This window comes from Elephantulus edwardii, unplaced genomic scaffold (genome assembly GCF_000299155.1).
Source record: "Elephantulus edwardii isolate Elephantulus edwardi_28Jun2011 unplaced genomic scaffold, EleEdw1.0 scaffold00016, whole genome shotgun sequence".
NCBI lineage: Eukaryota > Metazoa > Chordata > Mammalia > Macroscelidea > Macroscelididae > Elephantulus > Elephantulus edwardii.
The window spans coordinates 9491650-9513091 of record NW_006399766.1 but is presented as its reverse complement, the minus strand read 5'-3'; the positions used below and the strand labels follow the sequence as shown (position 1 = coordinate 9513091).

At 41.1% G+C, this 21442-nt stretch overlaps 1 protein-coding gene and 1 pseudogene across 3 annotated transcripts in view; one reads left to right on the top strand and one right to left on the bottom strand.

Moving 5' to 3' along the window:
* The window catches only part of DMD (dystrophin), a 1058866-nt gene that overhangs the window by 572990 nt on the left and 464434 nt on the right, over positions 1–21442 (bottom strand). The gene's annotated exons all lie outside the window — the stretch shown is intronic.
* On the top strand, positions 17304–17789 carry LOC102854201 (annotated as a pseudogene).

The following is a 21442-nucleotide window of genomic DNA, read 5'->3' as shown; positions in this document are numbered from 1 at the left end:
TCAAGGAGAAGAGTTAATTTGGGGGGAGCGGATGGGTAGGAAGAAAAGTGCAACAATGACTGAATGGAAACCCCAAGTCTCTGTAAACTCTCATTAAAATTAATTTAAAAACCACAATAAAAGACCTAACTATAAAAAAGAAAATAATGTAGATTCAGGATACAGAAGACTAAGACTCTACGGGAGCCTATGCTGGGAGGTTAACGAAAAGATTAGAGGTTTAAGACCATCTGGAAATGTCTTCGAAGAAAGATCTGCACACATATTTGTGGGACAAAAAAAGAAAAAGCAGCCACCAGAAACACTATGGAGAAGTGTTACCCTTATAGACATGGATGGAGCCTCTATGAATTTCAATCCATCAATTATACAGCAATTAGTTTTATTTTCTAAAAGAGGAGGAGAAGTGTCCCAGGGACCTCTGGAGGCAAAGTCCAAGGGAGTCCCGCTGCTAACAGAAAGGCTGAGAATCTCTCTACCGGCTCCAATCCACCAGTGGCTCTGTGGGATTAGACAGACAACTCTGCTCCTATCATGATTTACAGGCTCAGAAACTCTACTTGATGGTGAGCAGTTTGAGTGCTTAAGGGGCTTCACTGCATGGCACAAATGGCTCATGTGCTTGGCTGACAAGTGAATGACTGGCAGTTTACATTCCTTCAGACACACCTCAGAAGAAATGTATGGCAATCTACTTCTGAGAAGCCAGCCATTGAAAGCAGCAGGGAACATAGTTCACCTTTGATACACATGGGGTCCCCACTAGTTGGATGAGCTTCATGGCTGACTGGCAAAGGCTAGAGGTAAGAGAAGATGCCAAAGAAGCAACCATTGACCCTAAAGTCAGTGAGACTGGAAGGACAGGGCACAAATAAATGTGGCAGTGCCCGTTCACTGCTCAGGAAACCTTATTCTGCTTCTCCCAGGTACCTAAGCTAGACTTCATTCTCCATTCTGTTGTTCTATATTCTAATGAGTGAAAAATAAGTATTAAGGAAATATGCCTTCTCCCAGGCTCAGTCTTCCCCATCCCCCCATCCCTTTCTGACTGGTGGTGTTTCTTCACAAACACAACCTTGGAGCAGGTATGAAAGTGGAAATGCCTTGATCAGCTGGGTTCCTGACTAATGGTGTGGGATGCCAACAGTCCCTCCGCTTGCCCTACTCAGCACTAACTAACATGGAATCACCTTTAACTGTGTACATATGAGGAATGGGGCGGGGAGGGAAATCCCATATGTTTTGTTTAGACTGCTTTTCAGTCATACATTTGAGGGAATGTTTGATAAAGCAGTTAAATCTGCATCAGCTAATATAGATAGGAAGAGTATTTTAAAGAGATAAAAGCATTTTTATGGCATAAAAGATTTGAGGATTGATAAGATATGGGAGGGAAGAAGAAAGCTGTCACCAAATTCTGTGAGCACATTGTTAACTGTTATCTTGTGTGCAAATATAAAGGGTGGTAAAATAACAGACTTTTTTTGTTGTGTTCCACCCAAAGTATCTCTTCAACTAGTAAAGCACAGTAAGGCAGAGTTAATGATCAAGAATTTGTAAACCCAAAGGCTATACCTCTCTGGCAATTTGGATCCATCAATAGCTCTGAGGAAGAAAGATAGGCAATCTCCTTCTGTGCAATTTACAGCCTCAGAGATCCAATGATGCTATGAGGCAGTTTCAATTCAATGGCAGTGCATTTGAATTTGAAAGGAATTGGGCATATATCTAAATTTTGAGAGAAAATGGAAACTTTGTATAACCACGGAAGTCTAGCCATGAGGAGAAACACTGAGAGTTTTAATGTGGTAAAAGTTACATCTCAAAATATCCTTATTGCCATCTATTAAGAACATATTCAAATACTGCCTAGAGCTACTGTTGTAAAACGGGACTGACATTGGGGTTAAGAGAAGACAGAGAAGGAGGGGAGGAATGATGTCTACTGCAATGAAACAGATGAGGGAGAGAACTATTCAAAAGGGGTATGTGCTGCACAGTGCAGTGGACTTGGGTGGAGGGATTGCTTAACAATGAAAGAGTTTTCCTTAAACTTTTCAAGGAGGAAAGTGAATTGGGTGGGAGGGCATGGGCAGGGAGAAAAGAGCAACAATGAATAACTGGAAACCCTGTCTCTGTAAACTTTCATTAAAGTTAATTTTTTTTTGTAATTTTTAAAATTTTAATAATTTTAATGAACATATACAGAAATTTTGGATTCCCATTCATTCATTGCTGTACTTCTCTCCCTGCCCAACCCTCCCTCCCCTACCCCCCAGTTCACTCCTCTCTTTGAAAAGTAAAAGAAAAACTCCCTCCCTGGTTCACAATCCCCACACACCCCTCCCACCGCCCCAAGTACATTCCACATGCAACCTTAATTGTGGACTCTTGTGATAACCATAATACCCTATCATACATTGCTTTTAAATTATTCTCTCCCTCATCTGTTTCAGTGCAGTATAAAAAGAACATATGCAGAACTGGTCCTCTAGGAGGTTTTGAGAGAGGGGGTTGTTTATTTTCCTTCCACTGAGTATCTGGTGAATTTGATCCTTCTGCCTTTGGGTTGGCAGCCCAACTCCCTATTCATTAGGCTACCAGCAACACAGATTCTAAAAAAAAAATCTAGACAAGCAGGCTTTGGGTCCCAGAAAACAAAAGAGTGGCTCAGCCATACTTAAGACAGTGCAACTTGAATTTTGGCCACAGCACATTTTGTACTCTTGCGCAGTGACTGGATTAGTGAACTCAGAAGGATGGTCTGGACCTGGTGTTTTTTCATTACCAAGATCTAGAATTCTGGCTGTGGCTTGCATGGAAAAAGAGCTTTGAGCCTTTGGGGGCTACTAGACTCTTGCTCTAAGGGCTGGACCAAGGGATAAGCCTTCAAGGGAGTTTGTAAACTATGGTCCCATTATGAAGAAGGGACACCTTTGAATATGACGTTGGTGAAGAATATTGCATACACATATCACGGATTGCCCAAATAACAATCAAACCTGTTTTGTAGGAATTACAGACAGAGTGCTCCTTAGAAGCAAGGATGGTGAGATTTTGTCTTATATATTGCAGGGACCAGACTGTGGAGAAAGAGATCATTCAGGGATAAAGGAGGATCAGAGCAAGAGAAGACCCTCATTGTGAAAGACTGATACAGTGACTGGAACAACAGGTTTAAGTACAGCAGAAAATGTGATGATGGTACAGGTTGAGGGAGAGTTTGGATCTGTCATCCAGAGGGATGCTATGAGTTGGTGCCAACTTGGTAAAATGACAGACAACTTAAAAGCAACATGAAGTCAAATCCAAGGGAAAGTTAAAGGTGATAGTTAGACCCTATCTTTTTCCATCCTTCTCAACATCAGGATCAGAAACTCTCAGCCTGCTGCCCAGGCCTCCTGGATGCCAGGACCCATCCTGACCAGCCACACAATTCAGCTTTTAAAAGCTCACCCAGCTCTGCACGGGAGAGGCATGGATACATTTTGCTGCTGCCACTCTGTAACGGATGCGAGCTCCACACTTCATTATGATGACTGTAATTCTTTCTGCCTTTGGGACTGTCTTCTGACACTTGTTTCAGGTTAAGAACCATATTTCTTTCTACTGGGCTTCTCACATCATTTCCCTTCTGCTGTTTCCTCACAAGAGTGATAGATTTTCCTCATCACAATTTAAAAAAAAAAATATCGTGAAGAAAAGAATAAGTAATCCCCCAACAACTGCAAGCTAACTGCAGTAATTACTCTTTTTCTTGTCTTGGGGGTGGGGGAAGAGAAGGTTTTAAGGGGAGGAAATGGCAAAGTGCAGAGAAGTTGTGAAAATGGACATTTATGATTTCTGACAAGGCTTTGTCAGCCCCTGGCTGCTCTAGACCCCACCAGTCACAGCTGCTGAAGACTTGCAGCCTAAAAGCTCAGCTCTTCTTAGCTTTAAATCAACAAGCTCCTTAAACCTGCCCCAGAGTGAATCACTCATACCAAGTCGCTCGGAGTGTGTGTATCACTACGTGCCAGGCACTGTCCTAAAAGGACCTCGTTTATCAACTTGCCGAATCATCTCCAGAACTCTCCGAGGTTGGGACTATTATTCTCTCCATTTCAAATGGCGAGAGAGAGTATCCAGCTAGCAAGTGGCCGAAGCGGAAACGGCCAGTTATGAGCACTCTTTGCCTGCTTTGGAGTCTTCACACTCTACTTGCCTTCCAGCAATAGCCCACCCCCAAGAGGGTTGATTCTGACTCACAGAGACCCTCTAGTGGGTTTCTGAGGCTGGTGGACTTTGACTGCTCACCTTTGGGTTATAGCTGAGCAACACACATGGCACAGGCAACTATGCCACCAAAGGGTCCATCCTTCCTAAAGCAATGTTGTGGTTGCTGTTAGACAGCAACTCATAGTAACGTTATGTGCAACAGAACACCTGATCCTGCACCAAGCTTGCCATCGTCAGGTCCCATCAATTTGACTACAATTCATAGAGTGTGGACATCAGATCTGAAACTTGTCGTGCTCTGTGCATCCTCCCCATTTCTGAGATGCCCAAGCCCATTGTGACAGTTACTGTCAATCCACCTTGTTGAGGGTCTTCCTCTCCTTTTCTGACCCTCAGCCTTTCCCAGCATGATGTCAATGGCTATGCCAGTAGCTGTGTCTTATTTGGGGAGTTGATAAAAACAAGCACCATATACGAGAAAACCCAATGCACTCAGCAGGCAGACTCTTGCATTCAACGATTTCCTTGAATCTTACACCACCACAAAAGTAGCTACAGCACTATGAGCATTTACTGAGCGCTTACTTATGTGGGGCCACAGGGCCTATCAAGAGCTTTCCAAGTGCTCCCTCAGTTTAATCTAAGTGGCCAATGGTCATGAACTGAGCTGATTTGGGCTACAGCAACCCATTAGTAACCAATCACAGTGCTTCAGGCATTTTTGACTGGGCTTCTCTATATCCCAAAGGCCCTGATTGGGCTTGAGTTAGCATTTGATTTTGAACCCCGGCTGGCCTAACCTTTGCTAATTTTGCTGTACAAAGGTGACTCGTGGTTGCTGTGATGCTAAATACAGTGACACTGATGTGTCAAATGCGAGAATGGTTACCCATGGTGGACAGAGTTTGGTGGAGCTTCCTGATTAAAACAAACTTGAAAGTAGGAGTGGCATCCACTTTAGAAATAGCTTGCTTCTGGAAACTCTATGAACATGGAGAAACGATGAAAGTTATACAAGTGTTTAGGTCTTTTGTTCATAGGGTCACTATGAGTCACCCACAATTCAACGGCACTTAAGTGCATCTTCACCTTATTTGCTATCTAGGTCTTCCTGGGGAGAAAACAACATCATCATCTACCCGCCCCCCCTAAACTTACCCCATCTTCCTTTTTTTTACCAGTTCTCACTCCTTACTTACCCATATTTTAGTTATTGGCCCAAAGTGTTCAACTTCTCCCTGGCCATTGGGAAAGCTTGCTTGGGGATAGCTGGTCCCTTTTCTAGGGGACATGGCACACCAATAACCAGGACAGTTCCTGCAGCTTCCTGTTCTCTCCTAGTTAGCTGCTACAGCCCTCAAGCCTCTTGTCAGAGCCAATGCAGGTCACATATCACTTAAGGACAGCAGATTCCCTATCTGCAATATAGACTACGAAATGCTTGCAGATAGGGACCTGTCCTTACCTTCCCATCTCTAACACGCCCATCATGCCTAGCACATAGGAACTTCCTAGTATCTGTTTGCTGAGTGAAGAAATGGCTACTGAAAGATCTCAATTGTCATTCTCTGACTGCTCTGTTAAAATGAAAAGCAACAACTTACTTTTTCTAGGTTTGCTAAAACAGCCCAGTCTGAGATAGTGATCTGACAGGGGGAAAAGAAAGTTCTGAACACTCCAGGTTATGCTTTCCTGAGTGAAATTTTCCATCCTAAGACTGGAATTAATTTATGCTGAAGATAGTAGAAACGCATTAGTGCAAGATAAGATTGAAGGGGATTTAAAGCACCCAGTACAAAGAAGAACGTTACAATCTGGTTAACATAACCTAACCTGGGGAAGATGAACAGCTTTCAATTCAGAAACAAAAGACAGAAATCTTCAATTTGATGTACACGTGGGCTTATTAAAAATGAAAGCTTATTATAATGAAATGCCACTACCATTCAGACAATAGCTTGATGCACAGAACAGGTCCACCAACAATGTGGCAGCTTTTGGAACTGGAAAAGATCCTTTTTGCATATACATTTTTTAAATTTTAATTGTGATTTTAATGAAAGTGTACAGAAAATTTAAGATTTTCATGCATTCATTGTTGCTCATTTTCACCCCCTCTCCTTCTCTTCCCCTTCCTCCAGTTCACTGTTTTGGGGGTTTTTTGGGGTTTTTTTTTTATATTCATTCACTGTGCACAATTACCTCCTTCCTGCCCTCCAAGTCCTCTTTGCAATGTACCTCTTATTCTGGACTATTGTCATACATCTAATACCTAATCACACATCTTTTTTTTTTTTTTACACATCCTTTTTTAACAGTTCTTTTCTTCATCTATTCCAGGGCATTGCTCATTATCTATCCACTCTTATCTAATTCTCCTCCCAAAACCTCATGTCAGACCTGCTTTATAACAGAGGTGCTATTCAGTATTTCCATTTCTGTGACTGAGATATTTCACTTAGTATAATGTCCTGTAGGGTCACCCATACTGTGTAATGTTTTAGGTGTTCATTGTTTTTTCCAGTGCTTAAGTATCATTCTGTGGGATTCCCCCCCCCCACCACACACACACTTTCAAAAGTCAAGTTACACAATGTTTGGAGAGAGAAGAATTACGCATTGACAACCCTGCAAAAGAAGGTAATTAATATCTATTTCGGGGTGTGTGTGTGTGTGTGTGTGTGTGTGTGTGCGCGCGCGCTAGGCCTTTAGGCCTTTAATGAATCCGAGGTGAATCTGTAGAGAAAAGCATGGTGGTGTTCCCGCTACCCAGCACTCTGTTTAACTGAGAAGAGCCAAGAGTCTCCAGATGCAAGTTTTGCACTTGGAATCAAGGGGGGGGGGGAAATCCAGCGCCGTCCATGCAGTGCACTTAGAATGTGGTGAAAAGGACAGAGTCTCCCCAGAACATTATCCTAAGTCCGAAGTCTACAGTTCCATAAAGCAATGAGTCATTTTCAAGCTTGGAATCTGTCATACCTTTTCAGTTTGTAAAGATAGAAAACTCCCTCTTTTTTTTTTTTTTTTTAATGAACCATACTCAAAGCAGACTAGATGAAAGAGATAAAATATGAAAGTGTTGAAGTGGGGAGTCAGAAGCTTTGAAGAGACCCTGCTTAACCCCTCCTGCCGCCCATCCCTCCTGTAGCCACTGAGCCAGCCTGCAGTATTCACACAACAGCAGATGTCTGTGCCTTCCACTTCACTTTTCCCTCCTTAAACCAGTCAATGGCTGGCAGCCCCAAGGCTGTTAGAAACATAGTTTCAAGCTTTACCACAGACCTACAGAGACAGAATCTCTGTGTGGAGCCTAGGCACCTTCATTCACAAAGTCTTGCAATGATTCTTAAGCACCCTAAGACTCCCAGACTCCCAAAGGATCAGCTTTTACAAAAGTAAGAGCTAAAATACTGTGAAACAAGAGAAATACAAGTCAAGAGAGGAAAAGGGAGAAGTACATCAAAGCCATTAATCTCTCACCTCTGGCCCCAATGAAGTAATTTCGGAATTTAAGTATCTTTGTTTAATGGTGGTGCTATAAAAAGAACAGAGACTTTCTGCCATTCTTCATCTTTTCAGTTTTACTATGGTAGATGAGAACACCTTCATTTCAAACTAAATGCCTTCATGTTTATTGGATAACATGCAAATGCAGTGTTTCAACAGAAGGGCTAGGGAATACAGCTCTTTGGCACACAGAAGACAACATATACACAAATGCACACCAAGAGGGAGGGTTTAAATGTGCGCTTTACTGCTTCACAAAATCGACTGCAACTTGACTTTCAGCAATTAAATAACATATGAAAGGCACAGAGGAGGGGCACTATTTCAAAGGAACCTCTGGTAACTTCTTGTGCAGAATGCAGATCACATGGAAATGCGGAGGGTAGGCTTTACTGAAATTGAGTAAATAGGAAAAGTATACCCCCCCAAAGTGGCATTTCTGAGGACTGTGAATTTGCGTTGTTGTTACTGTGTGCCATAGAGTCAGAATGGACCCACAACTGACCCTCTGGCAGGTTTTCAGAGGCAAGTTAATCACACAGGAGGAGACTGCCCATCCTTCTCCAGGGGAGCAGCTGGTGGCCATGAACCCTGTGCCTTCAAGATTGCAGTACAGCTTCTTGCCACTAGGCCGCCAGAGGGAAGCAATTAACAACCAACTCTAGGCCTCTTTAAGGGGAAAAAAGGATCAAGAATCAGGATCAAGAGGAACCACCCCGGAGGAACTGATTATTTTAGAATATGAAAGGCCAGCCAAGGTCTACAGAAAGGGATTTGTACTTTGAATGCAAACCTTGAGTGCAAAGTGTGAGAATCTAAAGCTATTCCCAATGTGCAAACAATTCTGTAGGCTTTTTCCAATTAACCCTCCAAGTCAGCATTTTAACGTTGCCACTGAAAAAAACAAACCAAAAACCTCTACGTGTGCCGGTTTTCCCAAATGGAATTGCCTTTGCCCAGAATAATACTGTTTTGTTTTTTTTTTTGGTTTTTTTTCTGAAAGACACAGAAAAAAAAACAGGATTAAGGGTTCTCCTGCCTGATACACTGTCGTGCCCTCTTTTCATGTGCCCTCTTTTCACAAAACCTATCACCTACTTTTCCAATTCCTCTGCACATGTCAATCTAGCCACAAATGATAGATTTTACCTCCTAATTTAACCTAAACTCATGATTCTTTTTTTTTCACTCCCAAGGGACTATGTAAATGAAAACTACAGATCCCAAATGTATTTGTAATTTCATCCTTAGAACGTTTATGACTTATGATATGGCCCGAGGTCCTCCAGTTATCTTTTTGTTTTTTTAAAAAACATCAGCTCCAGGTGGGGTTTTTGTTTTTTTTTTGCTTGTTTGTTTTCCCTTAATGAATCTCTGACAACGTCATCCCTTCTAAAGAAGAGGTTGTGTAGGGCTATAGAGCTTGTACGACTAACAGTGATACTATCTGGCGCAACATATACAAAGAGGCCCGCCGTGGGTTCCATTTGAGAGTGGTTTGCAATCTCTAACTTGATCAGCAGGCAAAAAAGCAAGCAATGCAGCCCACTTAGAGTCCATAAGAGCTTGGCTGGAGCTCATCAAGGGTCTAAGGCAAGGAGGAAGAAGAGAAAGAGTATCTGTCACTCTCCAGGGTGCCGTTTGAACCTCAGGAATCCCTGCAGATGGAGCCAAATGATCCTTCAGATCCCCTGCCATGCTCTGTCGTCCACTGTCCACTGGCACGGAGTCCACAATGGAAACATGCCACACTTGGGTCCCTTTTCATTTCAGCCCCTTTGTACACAGCCGCCCTCTTCATATTCTCCCGGAAACTGAATTAGTTACTGTTTCAAAGAATGGGTCCCTGTCCAGAGGGAAGGGTGGAGTCTAATGCCAAGCAAGTAGATTTGTTTGGAATAAAATGGTCAGAAAAAAAAAAGAACAATAAACACAGAACTCTGCAAAAGCAGGCCCCCGGTTTACCAACACAAAGAGTTTTCTTCATTACTTCCTTGGACACCAGTTGCCGGTAAAAAGATCACTGCTAATCATTTCCTCTCTTTTTCACTTCTTTAATTATGCAACCCAGATGTTAGATCATAGGCGCTAGCATGAGATTGTTTTAGCTATTTCCAATTCATGTTATGAAGAATTTAGGTATCTTAGATATCTTCAAATAGCATCAATATCTTTGGAGATATGTGAATTCTTTACTGATCAAGCTTTCTAACCTTGTGGGAAAGTGGGGTTTTTTGATACTGTGGACTCTCTGGGACACTATGGAACTTGCTTCAGAATTTTCCTAGCAAAGGGAGAGACATCTCATGGGTTGAGGTTTGCTCCAGTTTTAACACCTTGGCACTTTCAGTTTGTCCTATGTGTTTTCTACCACCCCAGAACTGAGCATATCTGTGCAGGCTGCCTAGAGAATCTGTATTGCATTAAGACCTAAACCTTAATCTGTATCTACAAGATGTATTGCACTGGGAAAGTTTGCAGTGAGGGACCACTTAAAATTATTGAGGAGTAATGATGTCAGTTTGAGGACTAAGGTGTGTCTGATTTAGGCCATAGTCTTTCCAATCACTTGCTATACATCTGAAAGCTGGGCAATGAATAAGGATGACAGAAGAAGAGGTGATGCTTTTGAGCTGTGGTGTTGGAGAAGAGCAGTGAACATTCCATGGGTGGTCAAGAGAATGAACAGATATGTCTTAGAGAGGGTACAGCTGGAGTGTTCTTTGGAGGCAAGAATGATGAGGCTTCACCTCACATACTTTGGACATGTTGCTAAGAGGGGCTATTCCTTATAGAGGGACTTGATGCTCAGAAAGGCAGACGGTCAGCAAAGGACAGGAGGAAGATCCTTGACCAAGTGCACTGACTGACACAGTGACTGCTGCAATGGGTTCTAGTGTGTCCGGAGGAGGGAAGATGGCATAGGATAGAACAGGGTTCAGATCTTTTGTTCATAGGGTGGCTATGAGTTATACTCGACTCGATGGCATCTAACAACATCATCTTGGACTCAAAATGATAGCAAAGTAAGCTATTACAGACACTAAACTGTGCTTAGGATTTTATCTGAGAAGGGGGGATAGAGACAGAGAGAGAGACAGAGAGAGAGAGCGAACGAACACCATTTCCATTGCAAGGACTAGGTAAGTACACTTAAAGCCAAGACACCTAGTCTCAAACATCTATGCATTTTCATGACTGGACAATCTCTACTTAACAAAGAGGTAAAAACTGTAAATGATGGGGGTGGGGGTGGGCAGGGAAAAAAGTAAAACAATGAATGAATGGAAATCCAGAATCTCTGTAAATGTTCACTGAAATTAATAAAAAAATTGTAAATGAGCTATCAAAAAAAGAGGTGAAATTTCCCTCAGAAAAGCCCCCAAAAAGAATTTATATAAAGATGTGTAGCTTAACAATAACAAAAAAGACAAAAACAATAACAATAAAGACAAAAACCTCATTGGCCCCTAACTTTGACGAATGTTTTAAGGTCTGAAATTCAGGTTTTCTATTATGAGGGCACTTTTTGGCACAATTATATTGTCCCTATAAGATTGTAAATAATGTCTGAAAGTGCTTTGTGACTATCTCAGCATCACCTCTAAGAACAATTACTCGCATGCCCTCCTGCATATAGAAACTTCTGGATCTTGGAGCTGCTCCGCCAGCGCTAGGCAGGAGCTTGGAGAAGGAAGTGGCTAATGTCTCCGTCCATTGTTAGGTGCTTAGGCCCCATCTTGCTTTCTCCTCAGCTGAATGCTACCTGAAGCCCTTTACCTGACCCTCAGCCTCAGATGTAGAACATTCTTGTGAAAACAGAACCAAAATGAGTTTGACTAGAACACATTCAGATTCAGGGCTTTGTGGTCAAACAGACATGGATTTGGTTATCATTTACAGTGTGTGATTTTAAGTTTCCTGAGACTATTTCTTCAACTGTAAAAGGAGGAGAACAGTATCTTTCTCACAGAGTCATTGGTACTTTTATGGTACCAGCTGCCTTTAAGTTGATTCTGACTCCTGGGGACCCCACAAGTGGGTAGGGGACAGGCTGATATTTCACGAGTAGATCACAATATTTTTCTACCCAAACTTACCGGGGAAAGAAGGAAACAAGCTGCTGCAAAGGAAACCTCCTGGGAAACTGGAAAAGGCTTAGATTAGTCAAGAATGCAGAGAGAAATTTTCCTTTCTCCAGAGGAGTGGTTTTCAAAACTTGGTCCCAGAATCAGCAATCTGATCTGGGAACATGTCAGAGAAGCAAAATCTTGGGGCCCCACCTCAGGCCTATGTAGCCAGGAACTGTTGGGGTGCAGCCAAGCATACTGCATGTTAACACATCCTCCAGATGATTTGGGAAGTCCCTGGCTCACTTCAACTACCAGGAGTTGGAATCCACTGGCAGCAACTAATAATAACAACCACGTGATTATGATGCATAGTTAGTTTAGAGAACCACTTCACAGATGGCCAATGGAGCTATAGTGGTGGTGTCCACAGGGAATTGAGCTGCTGACCAAAGGCAGCTAGCTTCTCTTTGATGGTTCGAATCTACCAGCAGCTCTGAGGGAATAAGAGAAGCTACTTCCTCCTGTGTGAGTTACAGCCTCAGAAACCCACTGGAGAGTCAGCTACTAGGTGGTTTCAACTTGAAGGCAAAGAGTTATAGTTGAAATTCTCCAGCTGAATAGTAAGTAGGAAGGGAAGAAGGGTTAGATGGACTTAGTTCATGAGAAACGTTCATTAACATTTCGGATGGCCTAGTGGCAAGAAGGTGCACTGCAATCCCAAAGGCATGCTGTTTGAATCCACCAGCTGCTGGGCAAAAGGATAGGCCATCTCCTCCCATGAGATCTACCACCTCTGAAAACCCACTAGAAAATCAGCTATGAGTCAGTTCTCACTCGACAGTAGACATCAGTCATCTCCTTTTACTGACTTCCTTCTGGTCATTTTTATAATTTCAAATTTCCATTTCTATGTTTTCACTTATATAGTTTCAAGTTCATGGGTAGGGTTTTAGAAGATAACTAGCTACAAGGGATTACCTTTTGTCTGAAATTTTTCAAAAGCTGACTAGAAAGGGTTTTTTTTCCCCCCCCAGGCTCCTTTGACTTTTATTCTTTCATTCTTTTAAATATATAAGAAAGAAATACTGAAGTGGGTTAATTCAGTGGGTTAATTATCATCAGATAATCAAGTCCAGCTAAGTATCATGTTAATTGACAAGCACAACATTCTTTTTTTCCATTTTACAAGCAAATAATTACCACTCCTCAAAACTATTGTAAGAGCATGCACCGTGTGGGAAAGTGAGGTTTCAAATCTTATGGCTTGAAGGATAACTCCCCCCCACCCCATATGGAAAGAGAAGACAATGAATTCTATTGATGAGGAATTTGATTCTGGAGGAATCTTATTTTAAATCTCATCCTCCATCTAGAAAGCCTAAACAATATTATTACTTATGTCCTTTTGCTTTTCAATGCATACATATTTACATAAAATGTAGTCTTTTCTCCCACTTCTTCATTGCTGAAATTGCCTTCCACAACAGTTATGCGGTGTCAGGATAGGATCAGAATGCGTGGGAGCACAAGTGCTTTGCAGTGAGGCTTTGCTAACATATGCAACTATTCACAAATTACCAATGAGACAATCTATGTGTCTGAGAACGAGCGAGCGAGCAAGGGAAATCTGGCTGTTAAACTCTTCCCTTAACTGTCACCTACATTTAAAGGAGAATATGAGCTTTAGAAGACTTTCATGAAATGGAACTCAACTTGGCTAGAATGCCATCAATAGGGATTTAGAAAACAAATTAACAAATAGCAAACTCTGATATTTGTCCCCCACCTAAGGAGTGTCATATTTCTGGATTTTATGGTTTGTCGCCTGCTTGTTGGTCTCTTTGTCCGCTGGTCTCCAGGAGAGCCTAACATGCAGTGAGCATGTTAGAGGTCACTTCTCCTTTAACCGCTTTCTTATGTAAATTGAGCCACAGTCTATACTAGCTGATATATGAGGTGGGAGACTCTTTAATGCTGGGTCTTTGGTCCTTCTGGCCAGACAAATGTTGATCTTACTTTATATATGTTGTTGTTGTTGTTATGTAACATCAAGTCAGAACTGACTCATAGCTGATCCTCCAGGGGTTTTCAGAAGCTATAAATCACACAGGAGGAGACTCCCTATCTTTCTCCTGTGAAGCAGCTAGTGGATTCAAAACAGGTGCCTTTGGGTTTGCGGCACAGCTCCTTTCCACTTGGCCACCAGAACTCCCTCTTACTCTAAGCAAAAACCCACCCTCCACAAAAGAGCCAGGCCAGGTAGTGTCCCTATTTCCCTTTCCCTTTTTTTGGCCAGGGTATACATCAAATGTGTTATCACTTCGATACAAATGAGCTATAATTAAATACACTGTAACTTATCTGCTCCATTACTTATTTGTTCATATATTTATTATTTACTATGTATCAAGCATATCTCACCCTTTCTTAGTAACCCTCCATTGAGTTTCTAAGACTATAAATCTATATGAGAAGACTGGCCATCTTTTTCCTACAGAGCTGCTGATGCCTTTGAGTCAGGAGCACAGCTAGGTACGGATTACATCCCCAGAGCTCAGCACAAGGCATATACGAGACTGCAGAGATACACAGTGACCTCAAGAGGCTTACAATCCAGAGGAGAATACAAATTTATGGACACTCACAATACCATATAAGAAGAGATAAGGTGTGTGTGCTGAGGTGCTAACACATAAAGGAGTATCAGAGTTCAGATGTGCAGGAACTCACACACAGATTGTTGTATGCAAAAACATGGAAAACCAGGTAAGCAAAGGTAAGAAGAGGAAGAGAAATACTGCTCTTCAGAGGGGAAGCTATTTGCATTGAGGGTCAGAAATAAGTATATTTTATTTAATTGTGGAGTCCAGTATAGATAGCATAGACAGGTAAGACTTGAGGGTCTCATGGAGTGAGGATAAAGGGCCAGGAATGGGATGGGATGGGATGGGATGGGATGGGATGGGATGGGATGGGATGGAATGGAATGGAATGGAATGCTGGCAAATGGCAAATGTTTAAACACTGGGTCTGGGTTGGAGAGAGCTAATTTCATGTTGCCAAAGTGATTCCACTGCATGAGTTTAAAAAGAAGAGCTCTGTGTGTGTGCGTGTGTGTATCACTTTTTTGTTGTTAGTTGTCATTAGATTCTGCCACACAGATCATTAATATTTTTTTTAAAATAATCTAAAGCTTCAGGCCAAAGGGAAATGTACAACAGAAACAAGGACTATATACTGGGTATAATTTGCACATACTTAACATATTCAATGCTAAAACATGACTAAGTTTGGTTGTTCACTGGCAAATATTTTGAAGATGTTTTAGGTATAGAAGAAATTAGTGAAATAAAATGCTAGACACAGGCAGATTTCATGGGATATGGTTAAGTATAGGTAGTTAAGAAATGGTGTGTGTTAAACATAGACCCCAAGTGATGGAAGAACCAAAGTGTACTTTATATTTATGAGGCACCTGGATACTAAATATTCATAATATGGTAAATGAACTAAATATACAAGAGACACTAAATGTTCAGGATAAACTCAATCTACACAAAGCTTTAATCCAGTCACTCACTGATGAAACCTCACCTGGCCCTGTAAGTCCTTAGCGCAAGAAGCACAAATTAACATGAGGTTAACTTGACGAGCTATACCACTTGTCTCCGTGTCTCTCTTATAAAATGTGTGTCACTGGCCTAGGCTCAATCCACCATGTGTCTCCTTTTCGGAAATGATACTCAAGTCTTTTTAAGTACCACCTGACCCCTGGAGAAAAGATTTGCACCCAGTAAGAGAGATAGAACATTGTCAACATTGTAGACATCAGAACTTGAGTAGTGTGGTCCTTCTGGTCCCCTTACACTCTGTCTGCAGCATATTAACTTGTGCCCACCTCTTTCCTCCTTGTTTCCTTTAAAAGGATTTTAATGAACTATACAAGTGTTTTGATTTTGTCTCCAAGCATTTCTTTTCCACAGTCTCTAGGACAGATTATTTGTAAGCCATCATCACATCAAGGAAATTTTCCACATGCAAAAGAGCTCAAACTCATTGCAGTCAAGCCAGATGCATCTCATAAGTGAACCTGTAGCAGATGTCCAAGGCTGTAAATCACATAGGAGGAGACTGTCCATCTTTTTGCCACACAGCAGGGAGGATGTGAAGTGTTTCGGATGAAGTGTTTGTTGGTTTGTTTTTTAACAGTCGCTATTTCTAAGAGTTTGCTTGGTTGTTTGTTTTTTTTTTTTTAATTGAAAAACTATTCCACAGGACCCAGTTATTCCACTTCTTGGAATATACCCTGAGAAAATAAGAACTGAGGCATAAATAGAGACTATTACACCAATGTTCATAGCAGCATAGCAGCATTATTCATCATCGCAAGAACATAGCAACAGCCCAGATGTCCAACCACAATAGAATGGATTGAGAAATTATGGTACAGTCACATATGGGAATACTACACAGCACACAGGAGAAATGATTTTGTAAATCACTAACTTTGGAGGGACTGGAGAGCATTATGCTGAGTGAATTAACTCAGTCTCATAAAGACATATACTGTATAAGAACGTTATTGTAGAGAATGTATGAGGATCCAAGTGGGGATGGGGCTTACACATAGAGTTGTACAATTTGATGGGTGGAGGAAGGGATTGGTAAAGGGAAGGAGAAAAATTTGGTGTGAAAAACAATGGACATGAACTTTATGAACTTTGAATGTAAACCAGTATAAAATAAATTCAATGAAGGCAAAAAAACCCTACCCCCAAACCCCCTCAAAACAAAAAACCTTTTGAATCTGATGAAGACCAACTTATTATTTTCCTTAATTCTTGGCTATATTTTAAAGAATAAATGATATTTTCTGTGAAATGAAAAAAGTACGAAAGAAAACATTGGAATGGAGTGACTCTTTAAATGACTTGTGATGCTACATCCACAAAGAAATTAATGGTTAAAAACAAAGGCAAACAACAAACAAATAACACTGTGAAAATTTCTCACCAAAGACATGTTGACTTTAAAAAACCATCATAGTCTTGGTGATAGTTACTCATTTTCACTTACCCATTCCAAGATTATTTTTTAAGGAGGGGAAAAAACTCTCCGAAATAGAGATTAATCATTTGATGATATTTAAAATCATACAAAAATACTAATAGAATAAATAAAAATGAAATAAAACTAAAATAAGAAATAAAGACATTAAACAGAATACTCCTGGGCCTCCATAAGAAAAAGACTGATAGCCCAATTACAAAATGGGCAAGAGATGTGGAAAGAATTTTCAGAGAAAGATATTCGAATGGTAAACAGACACATGAAGAAATGTTCTGAGTCGGGCCGGCTGCCGAGAAGAACGCTTCAGTGGGGCAGTCTCCGCATATCATGAGGAGATAGACGCTGCTGCCTTTGATTGGCCTTGGCCCTCACAGCTCTAAAAAGAAACAGGATCTTGAGAAACTGTATGAGCTGAAGTCCAAAGCACGGCAGATTATGAACCAGTTTGGCCCCTCAGCCCTAATCAACCTCTTCAATTTCTCATCTATAAAACCGGAACCAGCCAGCATCCCTCCACAAGGCTCCATGGCCAATAGCACTACTGTGGTAAAGATACCAGGCACTCCTGGCACAGAAGGTCGACTCAGTCCTGAAAACAACCAGGTATTAACAAAGAAGAAATTGCAAGACTTGGTAAGAGAAGTGGATCCCAATGAACAGTTGGATGAAGATGTAGAGGAGATGCTGCTACAGATTGCCGATGATTTCATTGAGAATGTGGTGACAGCAGCCTGCCAGCTTGCCAGGCATCACAAGTCCAGCACCCTAGAGGTGCAAGATGTCCAGTTGCACCTAGAGCACCAGTGAAACATGTGGATCCCAGGTTTTGGCTCAGAAGAAATTTGACCCGACAAAAAAGCTTGCACCACAGAAGCTCACAAACAGAGAATGGTATTGATCTGGAAAACAACCAAGAAATAACATATGGAGAGGTTGGGAAATGGACAACAATGCATTTGGAAATTGGAGATACTTGAGCTGAGGCATCAGCCATCTCATCCGTGGAGGTTTGTTTTTTTTTTTTTTAAATGCTTTACAGAGAAGCATATATTTTTTTATTAACAGCGCAGCAATATCTATAATGACTGAGAGGATCTGCCAAAAGAATAAAGTCTCCTACCCCAACTTCCAGTCCCTCTTGCCGGCCGTCTCAAAGAGGTGGAATATATCTTCCAGAGAAGATTTTTCTCTGTGGTTTATTATATAAGTGATTGAATATGGAACAAAGCATTATGGTCTTTTTGGTGAGACAGTATTAGCAGGACATACAGAGGTTTTTGTTTCCTCCTCTCCTCGCCCTTCCCTGTACTTTGTAATGTCAGTTTTTATATGACTATGACTTTCATTTGCTTCTACAGAATAAAGAAGTTATTAATAAAAAAAGGAAATGTTCCAAATCACTGACAATAAGAGAGAGGCAAATAAAAACCACAACGAAGTACCATTTCACTTCAGTATGAGTGGCAAAGTTCAACATGGCAGCAAGTAATTCATGTTGCAGAGGATGTGGAGAAAAAGGAACTCTTACACATGGTTGGTGGGACTGTAAAATGGTGCAATCATTCTGAAAGGCAGTTTGGCGCTTCCTCAAAAAGGTGAACCTAGAAATTCCATATGACCCAGCTATTCCACTACTTGGAATATACCCTGATAATATGAAAACTGAAGGACAAACTGAGCTTTGTACACACACCAATGTTCACAGCAGCATTATTCACCATCACAAGAACATGGAAACAGCTCCGATGTCCAATCACAAATGAATGGATTGAGTAATTATGGTACATTCACACAATGATATACAATGCAGCATGCAGGAGCAATAACTTTGTAAATTATTAACTATCTTGCGAGGGACTGGAAAGCATTTTGCTGAGTGAACTAACTTAGTCCCACAAAGATAAATATTGTAGAAAATTGTTATTGTAGAATGAATGTAAGGATCCTGGAGGGGTGGGAGAGGCTGGAAGTAGAGGGACGTGGGTGTGCAGGGGGAGGGGAGGATTAATCACTAGGTTGTGCAATTTGATGGGTGGGAGGGGTGAGGGAAATGGAAAGAATGCAAATTTGTATTCGAGTTTTGTAAAGTAACAAGTTTAAAAAATTAACATTAAAAAAGAATAAAAACAGGAAAAATCATGTGAACTTAAAAAAAACTTAAACTTAAAATATCATTGAGGGACATAATTCAGTATTTTTTTCTTTTTAATTTTTGTGTCAGTGTACTGTCAAATCAGATCTGACTGGTACAGGAGGAGATTGTCCCTCCTTTTCCCGGCAGAGCATCTGTTGGATTCGAACCCTGAGCCTCTGGGATTGTAGTTGTAGCTCCTTGCCACTAGGCCACCAGAGCTCCCCAATTCAGTATTTTTTAAATGTGTATATTTAAGATACAGGCCATGGTCTTTGCAATCACTTGCTATGCATCAGAGAGCTGGACAATTCTCCCTGATAGAAGGAGAATTGATGCTTTTGAGCTGTGGTGCTGGAGAAGAGTATTGAATATACCATGGACTGCTAGGAGAATGAACAGGTTTGGCCGAGAGAGGGTAGGACCAGGCTGCTCCTTGGAGGCAAGGATTCTGAAGCTTCATCTGACATATTTTGGACATGGTACAAGGAGGGATCAGTCCTTGGAGAGGGACAGCATGCTTAGGAGGGTGGAGGGACAGTGCAAGAGAGGAAGACTCTCAATGAGATACACTGATTTAGTGATTGGGGTAATGAGGTTGGGTGTGTCTTAGACAGTAAGATTGGCACAGGATAGAGCAGGGTCTAGGGCTGTTGTGCATAGGGTCACTAAGAGTCGCAGGCAACTTGATGGCACACCATAACAACAACAAACAACAATGCATTTAAGTAAATGATCACTAGAAACTCATAACATCAGACCTTGAAGCTTATCTTACCCATGCATGCCACTGTAAAATTAAATACACAATTTGAAGCAATTCAACCTAATATTTTTGAGATTTATTAACTATCCATCCATTTGAGACACTTTGATATATACTTCAGGGGGCTACAAAGATGAAAAGTGCATTCTCAAAGAAGTCCCAGCCTAGGTAAAATAATGGAAAATGCTATCTGAAATGGAATAGGCAGGATTCAGTACAAATAAAGAAGCTATGGACGAAGGGTAAAATGTTGCTAGTTAGAGGACTGGGAAAGACTCGCGGCTGAGGACTTGGTGGAGGCATTCAAGGATGACTAGGATATCAACAAGTAATGGACCAAAGAAATTATGATACAGAACTTTAGAAGTAGCCATTACTAAAAAGCAAGAAAGCAGTTCAATTAGACCACATTTTTCATAAAGAGGCACACAAAGATCTAGGTGACTACAATGATAGACAAGGATTTGTCTAGCATCCTCTTACTCAAAACATTATAGTTTAACTGATCATTAGGTAGCACCAGAGATAGTCACCTCCAGCTCCTACATGAACTCATGCTGCAGCTAAGAGAACAGCCCTTGGCACAAACCTGTATTAACACTCAACATCTTGTTCAGTTACTGTTTTGCCGATGTCTCCCCAGCTACACTCTAGGGTCCTTGAACTCAAGAGTTTTATTGCTTTAGTTCCAAGAGTTAGCATTTAGTACTGTATCTAACACTTAGCAAGTGCTGAACAAATTCTTACTGAATGGCTAAATGAATATTTGTATCAAAATGACTGCAGATTGCCCCAGACAGAGATCAAGGCTTCTTAGTGGGTACCAAAGGGGAAATGGGCAGTCACTGCTTAGTTTCCTATAATCGGTGGTGAACAATTTGTAAAAGGATAGTAGAGATGGTACTACAACACGATGCTTGTCAACAAAGCCACCGATGACCCATGAAAAACAATGGTTAATTTGATGAACATTTTATCATTGCCATTTTTACCACAATATAAAAGATCACCCCAGTATGTTTATTAGCACCTTGGTCTTTGCATGTGTATGAATGATTGAATGAAAAATAAACATGTTTTGTAAACTTGAATTCAAAGGATACAAATAATAATATTAAGAAGAACAACAACAAGAAGAAAAATTTAAAAAAAAAACCCAACCCCAAGTTTAGTGTTTGGGTGATGGAAGGAAAGGAGAGAAAGGGTAAAAAGCAGGAGAAGGAAGAAATGAAAGAGTCATTCTAACTAGCACAACAAATAAGAGGCTCATATGGACACACAAAGCAGCAGAGACAGGATACTTACACACAGGTGCAGAGGAATAGGGTTTCCACAAGCCCTAGTCCACATGCTTTCTAGCTGTCCTTAGGTGACTTCTCTGTCTCAAGGCTGCTTAGACACGCCAGCATAAAAACCGAAAAATGTAGAATTGGGAGGAAACAGGCATACTGTTCGATTTACTCCCTTGGATACAGCTTGAATAATTTGGCTTATAATAATGACAGAAAATATTGGAGGATAACAAAGTGCCTTATGAATCATCTAAGGAAGATAATATTAAGGTGGAACAAAGAGCTCCAAGAGTGGAATGCATGAATAATACATACCCTATATAGAGTGACTCTTCTCTTCAGGTGAATATCTAATTGAGTAGAACTTTACAGAACTAGAATGTAG